Below are 11,188 nucleotides of genomic sequence, written 5' to 3' on the forward strand. Positions count from 1 at the left end.
ATGGTATAGCCTGTACCCGCCCCGTATACCCGCCCCGTATACCCGTTTAAAACCCGTTTAATTAAATATAATTTTTATATTTATATATAATATATTATTTATTATTTATTTTCCCAATATACCCGCAATAAAAGAACATTTTATTTTTTATTTTTAACTTAGCTACTATATAAACTTTTGACTTTTGTGATATGAATATAGCAACTTGTTCAGAAGAATCCGAGGCATATTGCCAAACTATTGAATATGATTGTGACGATGGTATTGAGGTAATACATATATATATGGTTTATCGTTTACATTTTAATATGGTTTAACATTGATTCTTATATAGTTTCCAATTAATATGTTAATGTTTGATTATCATAGCAATCCGGCGTGACAAGTGTTTGAATGGTTGAATGGGTGCGGTATGGACGTGTAAGAAGGATCAATCATGAAGTTAATTTCCGTTGTGATGGGAGAAATAAACATTTTTATGTATTAATAATGTCTTTTGTATGTGTAATGTGTTTGGATATTGAACTTTTTGTGTATTAATATTGTATTGTAATTTTGTATCATTTTCATACAATCGGGTTTTAAACGGTGAACCCGACGGTTAAATGGGGATCCCCACGGGGAATTTAGCCCGTTTAAAAACCATTTATGCTAGACGGGTTCCCCGAATACCCGCGGTTTTCCCCGAATCCCCGATGGGGATTCCCCGTTTAGTCCCCGCGGGTTTTTAGACGGTTTTGGTAATGAGTTTTATAAACCGGGGCGGGTATGGGATTGGCATTCCCCGCCCCGAAACCGCCCCGTTGCCATCCCTAGTTGCACAATTTGAGATCAACATAAAATGAGTTTAAAATGTAGAATGTATTTTCTTTATTGATGGTCGTACAACTTGAGATGTTTTCATATCATATTGAACTTTACTAAAGGGTTGTTTGCCAACCTTGTTTCGAAGTTTGATCGAATAAAAGGTAAGTGATGTTTGTTATTTGAAAAAAAAAACTTCTGCGGGAGCTCTTTTGTATGATCCGCATAGACATGAGTTTCTACAGAGTGTTTGTTTTCTCGCAAACGTATCATTAAAAAAATATTTGTGCGGGCTTTTATTGGTGCAGATCTGGCACAACCTTTTTTACCTCTTTTAACTTCTTTCTAATCTCATATACCATTGTTCTCCTTTACAAAATTCTCAACCCTAGCCACCACCTCACACTCCTCCACCGGTCATCGCCTCTCCACAACCCCTACTCCGCCGATCGAAATCCAGCACTCGAGGCATAAACCTATTGTACCCTACTTCGCTACCTCTCGTCCCCACCGCCACCCCCGCCTCCACCTGTCGTCTCTTCCGAACTTCGATGTTGACTTTAAGTGAAATTAATTGCCTTTGAATTTTTTATTAGCTATAATTTTCTTGTGATAAGATTGAAATTAGTTATTAGGTTTTTGATTTTTTTTATTTAAGTGTTGTGCAACTATTATTTAAATTTTAATGTTGAAAAACATTTTTAAGTTTAAAAAAACGGTTTATTTAAAATTTCAGTTTATTTTATCAGTTTGCATAAGCTAAAAAACAAAAATCTTTCTTATTACAGACTTTAGACTTTTGAATTGGTACGTCTCTTATTCTACAGAGGTCTACAGATGTGGTTCGTAGACTGGAGAAATTTTAGCTCTTAAAAAACAAACTGTACCGTAGTCTCTAAATGAGTCAGCATTGTTTCTAAAACTTACCTGTTAAGATATTGTTTTAAGTAAACAAAACACATTCGATCGCTGATCAATTTGAATATAGTCTCTTAATCATTAAAAGGTTACCAAACAACACTTAAATTATCACAATCAATTAAGTTTGCACAGCGTAGTACGAATAAATCCAAAATTGTCACCGTTCCTTTTGGGTTTTTTTTTAATCTCTACCACGTCAACAAGTTATCATTTGTCTAACCCAATCAACTTGTGTGTTTGAGGAATAAAAAACTTTAATAAGTTCGGATGGCTAATACATACAACAATAAGTAAAGTCAGATACATTCAAATACACTAAATAAAAATGCTAAAAGAGTAAAAGAGTGATGGTTTTTTCCAATATGAATATTTTCTTAAATCTTTCTTTCAAAAGGTAATATCACCGGAGGTTATAAGAAGTTTTAAACGTGTCACCATATTATCATAACACAAGGGTAGACATCTAAAAGTTTTTCTTTGTGGTTAAATTTGGAAAAAAGTGAAATTTGATGGTCAAAACCATATCCTGCTTTTGGGAAAATATCATCGACTTTTCAGACTGTCACATGTATTTTAAAAATGCCAAATATGTTTTTTTCATTTCACAACAACTCCGGGTTTATTTATTCATTTTCCATATGATCAGTTAGAATAAACCCTAGCTCCGAAAATCTCGGGCGATCCACGGCGGCATGGATTAAGAAGAATGGGAACAACCACGTAATCGGAAAGGGAAACGGAATGATCATCAGGCTTAAGGTAATAACAAGGTTTTATCAAAGTTTTTTGTCTCAAATCTTCCCCCAAAGTGTTCTTCGCAAGACTTAAAAGATGTTATGGGTAGCTTTGGTCGTTACGAAGGTTCCTATATAGCTAGGAAGCTGGATAAATGGGGCAAGAGGTTTGCTTTCGTATCGTTTTCCGAGGTGAAAGATGTCAAACGGTTGGGAGATGAGTTATCAGATGTATGGATCGGTTCGTATAAGTTGTTTATTGCGATTGCTCGGTTTGTGGATGGTGAGAATCTAGATAGACCCGATTCTGGTAATAGGAGGAAGACGGCTTCGGTTCCTGTTAATAGCCATGCAAAACCTAGTGGTCAAGCAAACCCTAGTGCCGAAGGATCCGATAGGAATGGGTTTCCTTATGCATCAGTTGGTAATGGGCGTTCATTTGTTGATTCTTTGTTAAATCGGAAAACAAAGTAGATGAGATTAAGGTGGATGATTCGGTGGAACGGTTTTCTCATTGGAAGGGATGTGCTCTTACGGGGAGGGTGGTGAATCTTCACACGTTAACTTCTTTGAAAAAGTTGGTTCGGAAGCTTGGTTGGAGATCATTAGATATTAAGTATCTGGGAGGGCTTTCAGTGGTGTTGGTATTCTACGTTAGTGGGGATACGGAAGCCTTCCTGAATGACAAAGACAAATGGTCAGACTGGTTTGAGTTTTTAGAACCTTGGTCTGATAGAACTAGTTGGGAGGAGGGTCGGATCGCCTGGCTCCAAGTTCATGGGGTTCCGGCTCAGTTGGTGTTAGACGAGGTATTCGATTTGATTGGAAGCAGATTTGGCAAGGTGGTTCAATCGGCTTCCTTATCAGGTGAAGAAAACAACTTATCGTATACTCTTATCGGTGTGTTGAGTAAAGAGTGCAAACGGATTGTGGATCGGGTGGACATTAATTGGAGGGGAAAAATTTTTAAAGTGTGGGTGGATGAAAATGTTGGGGAATGGATACCGGAATGTGTAGTAGAGTATGAAGAGGATGATGGTTCCGTTTTACCGGATGAGGATAAGTGTGATGATAATATTGTGCAGGATGAGTTTCATAATATGCATCGTGAAGAGGGCGAATGTTCTCAAGCTAATGATTTTTCTGTCAGGGAACATGTTGTTAATGGGTTGGATGGTTGTGTGAACGATAATTCTAACGTGATGGTCGGTGAGTTTTCGAACTCTTACGATCATTCTAATGAGGAGGCGGTCGAGAATGGTAACGTTGATAGTACAAATGTTTCTGTGTTGAAAGGCAAGGGACATAAGAAGTTCAGACGGAAGTCTTTATTTTCTAATCGGAGTGGGGGTAGTGGTTCTAGGGAGCGTCCTAAGAAGAGACCAAGGGAGGATAAAGATATGTTTGATCTTGATAGGTTTATCGGTATTATGCACGTGCCTTCGGATGTTACTAGGGGTATCGAGACAGGTGTTGAAGGAGTGTTCTTAACACCGGATCTTAACAAAGGGCTGTCTACTAATAAGGAGGTGGTTCGAGACATCGAGGGAGAGACTGCGGAGCCCTCGATGATTGGTAGAGGTATTGATCCGGTGCAACACCAAGGTCCGATTGAGGTGGAGTTGGAGAAGACCATTGAGTTGAGTAAGGCGTTAGGTGTTAAGAATTTGCAAGATTTTGTTTCTAATGTTAAAGAGGTTCTTGTTTTCGAAGGCTATCAAGAAGGTGTTCAATGAATGTTTTTTCTCTGAACATTCGTGGGTTAGGGAGTTCTAGCAAAGCCGATTGGATTCGAGGTCTTCGAGTCCATCATGAGGTTAGTTTTATTGTTTTACAAGAGTCGCAATTTGTTTCCTTGGATTCCGTGGATGTGGGACGGTTTTGGGGTTATGGTGAGTATTCATTTGATTGGGTTCCTTCGTCTGGAAGGTCGGGTGGGTTATTATTGATCTGGGATTCCCAAGTCTTTCGTATGGAAAGGGTGGTCAAGAATAATAATTGGCTTCTAGTTTCGGGCACTGTGAAAGGAAAGAGTAGCTTGTTTCATTTTCTCAATGTTTATTCTCCTCAAAATTTAGTTACTAAACGAGCACTTTGGAGGGAAATTCGCGATTTGATCGGGGAGGGTAATGGGAGGTGGATTGTGGCAGGAGATTTTAACTCGGTTCGGTGTGCCGAGGATAGGCGGAATTCTTTGTTTAATGTGGGTGAGGCCAATGAGTTTAACGATTTCATTGATGATTCGAATCTTCACGAGTACTTCTTGAAAGGGAGGCGTTTTACTTTTGTTGCAGGAAATAAATTAAGCCGTATTGACAGAATCTTCGTTAATTGGGATTTCTTTATGGAATGGCCGTGTGCGGAGTATATTGCTCTCGAAAGGAATAAGCCGGATCATAGTCCGTTGGTTTTGAAAATTGGTTCTTCCAAGAACTATGGTCCCAAACCGTTTAGGTTTTTCAATTCATGGCTTGGTAGAGAGGATTTTGGGACGTTGGTTAAGAAGACGCTTGTTGATGGCTCGTTTCATGGTTCTCCGGACGCGAGATTGTTGTATAAATTTAAAGCTTTGGGTGATACTATCTCTAGATGGGCGATCGATTGTAAAGCCAAAGAAAAGGAGTAAAGGGTTTTATTGGAGCAAGAGTTTCGTGATTTGGACCAAACCATGGAGGTTCGGGATTTGTTGGAAGAAGAGACATGGTCTTTAAGCGAAATTAAAAGACGGCTAGGCGAGTTGGATAATCATTATTACCGGGATTTGAAGCAAAAGGCTCGGTGTAATTGGGCAATTCATGGAGACGAAAATTCTCGATTTTTTCACGGTTTTATTAATAAACGTAAAGCTTCAAATTATTTTCCGGGTTTGGAAGTGAATGGGGCGTGGGAAACAAACCCGGTTCTCATTAAAAAGGAAGTTTTGCGTTTCTTTGCTGGTAAGTTTAAAGAATCTATTACACATCGGCCTAGGTTGATTGGATATGGGTTTTCGGTCTTGTCTTCGGTGGAGGCGGATTTTTTGATCAGTGATTTTTCCGTGCATGAGATCAAGAAGGCGGTTTTTGAATGCGGTAGTGACAAAGCTCCTGGGCCGGATGGTTTTAATTTTAGGTTCATTCGGTTTTTTTGGGAGTTGTTCGAGAAGGATTTTGCGGATATTTTTGATCATTTTCATAGTGTTAAAAGTTTTTGCTCGGGGGTTGGATCGTCTTTTATCACCTTAATTCCTAAGGTAAACAATCCGTCATCTTTGGGGGATTTTAGACCGATAAGTCTCATTGGTTGTATTTTAAAGACTGTGTCGAAGGTGTTAGTGAATCGACTCAAAACGGTTATGAATAAGATTGTCTCAGAGCATCAGTCGGCTTTCTTATCCGGGAGATATATTCTTGATGGCCCTTTGGTGGCTAATGAGGTTATTGCTTGGGCTAAGAAGAGGGAGAGAAGAATTTTTATGTTCAAGATTGACTTTGATAAAGCCTATGATAATGTGAATTGGGAGTTCTTGTTGTCGGTTCTTTCTCAGATGGGTTTTCCTTCGGTCTGGTGTGATTGGATTAGTGGTATTTTGTTAACGACCAGATCATCTGTTCTTGTTAATGGATCTCCTACATTCGAATTTGGGTGTCATAAAGGCATTCGTCAAGGTGACCCGCTATCGCCTTTTCTTTTTATTATTCTGATGGAGGCTTTTTCAGGTATGTTGAAACAAGCCTGTGATATAGGTGCGTTTCATGGTATTACTCTTCATAATGAAGGTCCTACTTTATCCCATCTTTTATATGCGGATGATGCTATGATTATGGGAGAGTGGTCTTCTTTTAATTTTGATAACTTGAAACGTATTCTTCGCATATTTTACTTGTGTTCGGGGCTAAAGATTAATCTCCATAAATCAGTGTTATTTGGAGTAGGTGTAGAAGATGGTGAGATCGATATCCAAGCTGGTTTCATGGGTTGTAAGCCGGGTAGAATCCCGTTTTCTTATCTAGGGATTATGGTTGGCGCTAACATGAATATGGTGGTTAATTGGGAACCGGTTGTGTTCAAGTTCAAGAAGAGGCTTTCTAAATGGAAAGTTAATTCGTTATCTATTGCCGGTCGGTTAACCCTTATTAAATCGGTGCTGGATAGTCTTCCCACTTATTATTTTTCGCTTTTTAAGGCACCCAAGAAGGTTATCAATGATTTAGAAGCTCTGATGAGAAGGTTCTTATGGGGTGGTTCGGATGAAGTGAGGAAGATGTCATGGGTGGCTTGGGAGGTAGTCACCAAACCTATAAAAGAAGGGGGTTTAGGTATCGCTCGTTTAGAGGTTAATAATCAAGCGCTGATTACTAAATGGCTTGGGAGATTTCTAAATGATCATCACGCGATGTGGAGAAGAGTAGTGTTGTCTATTCACGGGTCCTCGCCCTGTTGGGGGCTTGCTCCGGTTAATAATGGGGTTCCCGGGGTTTGGAAGAATTGTGTTATGTTTTGGAACAAATTTAAGGTTGATGGTGTGGGTTTTAACAGAGTGATCCGGGCCACAGTTGGGAATGGTCGCCAAGTTCGGTTTTGGATGGATTTGTGGTTGGGTTCGGCGCCGATTATGGACAAGTATCCGTCCTTATATGCGGTAGAAAAACATAAAAATGTCTTGTTAGCAGATCGGTTGGTGGTCACTGGATCCTCTCGTCGCATTGTGTGGGATTGGCTTAGAGCTCCTTGCTCCCAACAGGAGGTGATCGAGAAGCAAGAGTTGGAAGATCTCTTTCAAGGGGTGGTGATGGTTGACCGTGAAGATTCATGGTCTTGGGGGGTTGGTAACTGCAAAGAGTTCGAGGTTTCGTCGATTAAAAGATGGATGGTGCGGTCCGTTGTGGATGCTGGGAGTTTCGGTTTTCAATGGAGCGATTGGGTCCCGAAAAATGTAATATTTTTATGTGGAGGGCCGTTCTGGATAGTCTTCCAACCAGGGAGGCTTTAGCTAGACGTCATTTGCATTGTGATGATCATAGTTGCACTTTATGTGAGAGTAATGAGGAATCGCTCGAGCACTTGTTAACCGGGTGTTTCATTTCTATGGCCGTTTGGAATGCGATTGGTTCATGGTGCAACATCCCTAGATCTTTTGTTTTCCATGTCAATGATTTGGTGGAAGTGCATAAGGTTAGTGGTACGACGGGGAACAAGAAATTGATTATTCATGGCATTGTCATCATTACTTGTTGGAGGATTTGGCGGGCTAGGAATGAAAAGATTTTTTCGGGCAAGAACACTAAGGTGGTAGAAATGGTTGCGGATATAAAATCTTTGGGTTTTCTTTGGTACAAAAATAGATCTAAGTTAGGGGTAGTGGATTGGAAAAGATGGTGTTTATTTGATGTAACGTGATTGTTGTTTTTGGTTTTCGACGTCTTTCTCCGTCTTGGTGATAGTCGTTGTTTGTGTTTGTTTTTAATGAAAGTCAATTTTCAAAAAAAAACTTAAAAAGGCACGCATAAAGAGTTGTATAGTTGTAAAGAGTTGTTTAATTGGTGAAAGTCAAGAAAGTTGCTTTTTTAAACACGTAGCATTAATGATTGATAAAAATTGCATTAAAAAGGTAACTTTATGATTGAGTATTAAGTCAAAGCTAAAGTTAATATTATAAATCTTAGCTTTAAAATTTCAAATATTTAAAAACTTAGATGGTTAGATCTAGTGGCGAAGCTTGGACGAGCATGTTGGGAGAGGGGGGGGGGGGGGAGAACTCAAAATGTATTCAAAAAAATCATAAATGCTGCGGGCGGGCTCAAATTTTCAGTCAAAAAAAGCTAATTTACACTACGTATACAAATTTTAGGACGAAAACAAGTAAATTTACACTTTTGCGTAAAAAAACGGGAGGGGGGGGGACCCGGGCCCTCACTGAGCTTCGTCAATGGTTAGATCAGCATTTTTTTCAGACTGTTCCCAAAGATTTGATTATAGATTAGCCTATATATGCAACTTTATCTTTCTTCGCATTGCTTAAACGTATAACAATAATACAATTCAGCTCATAGGTCCCAAAGCTTCGTTTTAGCATGATTGGCTTTGCTATTCAAAAGGGGGTTGCGGCAAAGCTTGTTGCCCGTTTGCCTTCCACTCTATTGTAATCGTTTTATAGTAAATAATATATAAAATATTAAAATTAAAAATTTAACTGTTTCTAGTTAACGATTGAAATTTAGGAATTTATCATGTTCTATATATTTATTCATGTGAAAATATTTGTTATAACGCATTCAAATGATACAACATGAATATATCTATTTAACTTGATTATCAAAATGCTTCAAGCAGATTTACAGGTTAAAAATGAGTTATGTAATTAAATTATTCACATACTTTGTTAGAAGAAAAGAAAAGAAAAACAGAAATTTGTTTGTTTGAAAGTTTCTAAAGCAATGTGAGAAACACTAGAATCTAAGTCTCCGTGTGGTCCCCATAAGTTGATCCATAATATACCTTTTGCCATTTATTTGGGGATTGAAATGTCACATTTCTTCATATACAAAAGTCAAAGCTGAAAAAACGGAACACTGATTACACACTTAAAAGGTTTAACACACAAAACACTTCAAAATAACAATGATTACACACTTAAAAGGTTTAAGTGTTAACACACGAAATACTTCAAAATAATTTTTGAAAAACTTTCTTCGCAAGTTTGCATAAAAAAAACTAGGATGGAGTATTGGAATGGATGGGTGAATAAAATGCACGAGGAAATAGAATTAATAAAGAAATGAAATTAATTATTATTAATTTATGGACATATTTAGTTATCATGTAAGAATAAAATGAATCATTATCTTCTATTGTTTGGCATACACGAAATGATGAATGAATAATATAAATTTGAAGCGAGTTGCAGTGGCGGTGGTGGGTGACGGTGATGGAGTTGGCGGGGGTGGGGGTGGTGGTGGTGGTGGTGATGAACTGATGCTGGGGGAGGGTAGTAGCAGTGCTAAGCGGCGAGTGGTGGTGATGGCCAGGGCGACGGATAGGCGGTTGGGGAGTGGGTAGTGGCAGTGGTAAGCGGTGATGCCCCCCCGGGGGGGATGGGTGGATGGTGGAGGTGGTGGTAACGGTGGTGGGTTGTGGTGGCAATGATGGGGTCGATTGCTTGGAGGGCGATGATGGTGGGTAAAGGCGATAACGTTGGGAAGGGAGGTGAAAGAGGGAATGCAATAAAAATAAACAAAGGCGGTGGATGAAATAACTTTTGAGTGTTTTATTATGAATGGAATGAACGAAGTAGTATGTGATTTCATTCCATTAAATAATCAAACATAACTTTTTTTTTCTCTCACAATGGTTCTTTCCATCCTGACACATGGTTATGCATACCTAGAACTACCTACGCTATTACCCTCTTTGTCATAAAAAAAGTATTACCGTCTTTAATTTAGATAATATATTATTATCATTATTATTACATATAATACCATTTTTATTTTGTTAATTAAATAATTACTGTAAGATGTCTTTATTCTTTGAACGAAATAATCACACACTAATTAACAAATTAATATAGTAATTGCTTTTTAACACCCGGATAATCTTTTACTCATCTACAATAGTTATTAATATTCAGTCACTCTTGCGGCAAGAACAATATTTAACGATTTTAGTATCTTTGACACTTACAACTGCCGGTAATGGTCTAGAGACTAAAGTATATGCCTCTCACCGGGGAGGCATTGAGTTCAAGCCTCATTTGAGGCATGGAGTAAATTTAGATAGGAATGGAGTAGGATTAGATTAGGGATGTTCAAAAGAAGTATCTTTAAGACTTGCTTATGAACTACTACCACAAGTTGTACCTTTATTATCCCGTATGTTGTTTGCAAGTGATGCAACCATGTTGGGAAAGTAGTTTGGTGCTAATATTGCTAATTACGCTTTCAAAGCTATTAAGATGTTTCTATCTCATTTGGGGCTAAAGGTTAATTTTGAAAAATAAATTTCCCTTGGTATTAATGTTAATCATGTGGATGTCAATTGGCAGGCAAATTTTATTCACTATCAATCTTGTATGTTTCCATCAATTATTTCAATAAACAAACGATTTTATAAAAATAGTTTAAATATGTTTGCTTGTACTTACATACACGATTGAGTTTATGTCTTGGTGTGTATGATTAGAGGATTGCATGTTCATTAGATGCATCTCCGATGTTGCACTTTGTGTCTTGAATGAAATATACCACAAAATTTTAACAAGTAGCATTTACATGCTATCCGTGAAGAAGTAGGTCCCAGCAGAGCCCAGTTGGACCCGCAAGACTCACCTTGAAAAGGGACGTTTGCGCAAGGACCAACTGGTTCCGCAGGACCCACCATGCTCAGAGATGAAGACCTTACGCGCAGTACGCCAGCTGTTCCCGCAGGGAAAGCCTCCCAATGGTGAAGTACCCCGCCTGTCCCCGCAGCTGCGGATACAAACCATCAGGGAAGGCTACCCGCACTAATAGCAAGGCTACACGCACAAGGCACTAAATAATTCAGTGTCACCTGAAGGAATGAGCAAGGCGGGAATACTCCCGCCCAAATGAGCCAGTCCGTATGCTTCTGGAAGATCTTTTGTACTATACCTGCCAAGGTATGGACAAAATAGACAAGATCTGACCAAAGCAGCCCATGAACCAATCACAGGGTGACAGCTCACCGACAACAGTACGAGGAGCATGCTCTAGTACTGTTTGTCACTATTA

Source organism: Bidens hawaiensis, unplaced genomic scaffold, assembly GCF_021521415.1.
Source record: "Bidens hawaiensis isolate Kalapana, Puna unplaced genomic scaffold, B.hawaiensis_p1.1 tig00049928_1, whole genome shotgun sequence".
NCBI lineage: Eukaryota > Viridiplantae > Streptophyta > Magnoliopsida > Asterales > Asteraceae > Bidens > Bidens hawaiensis.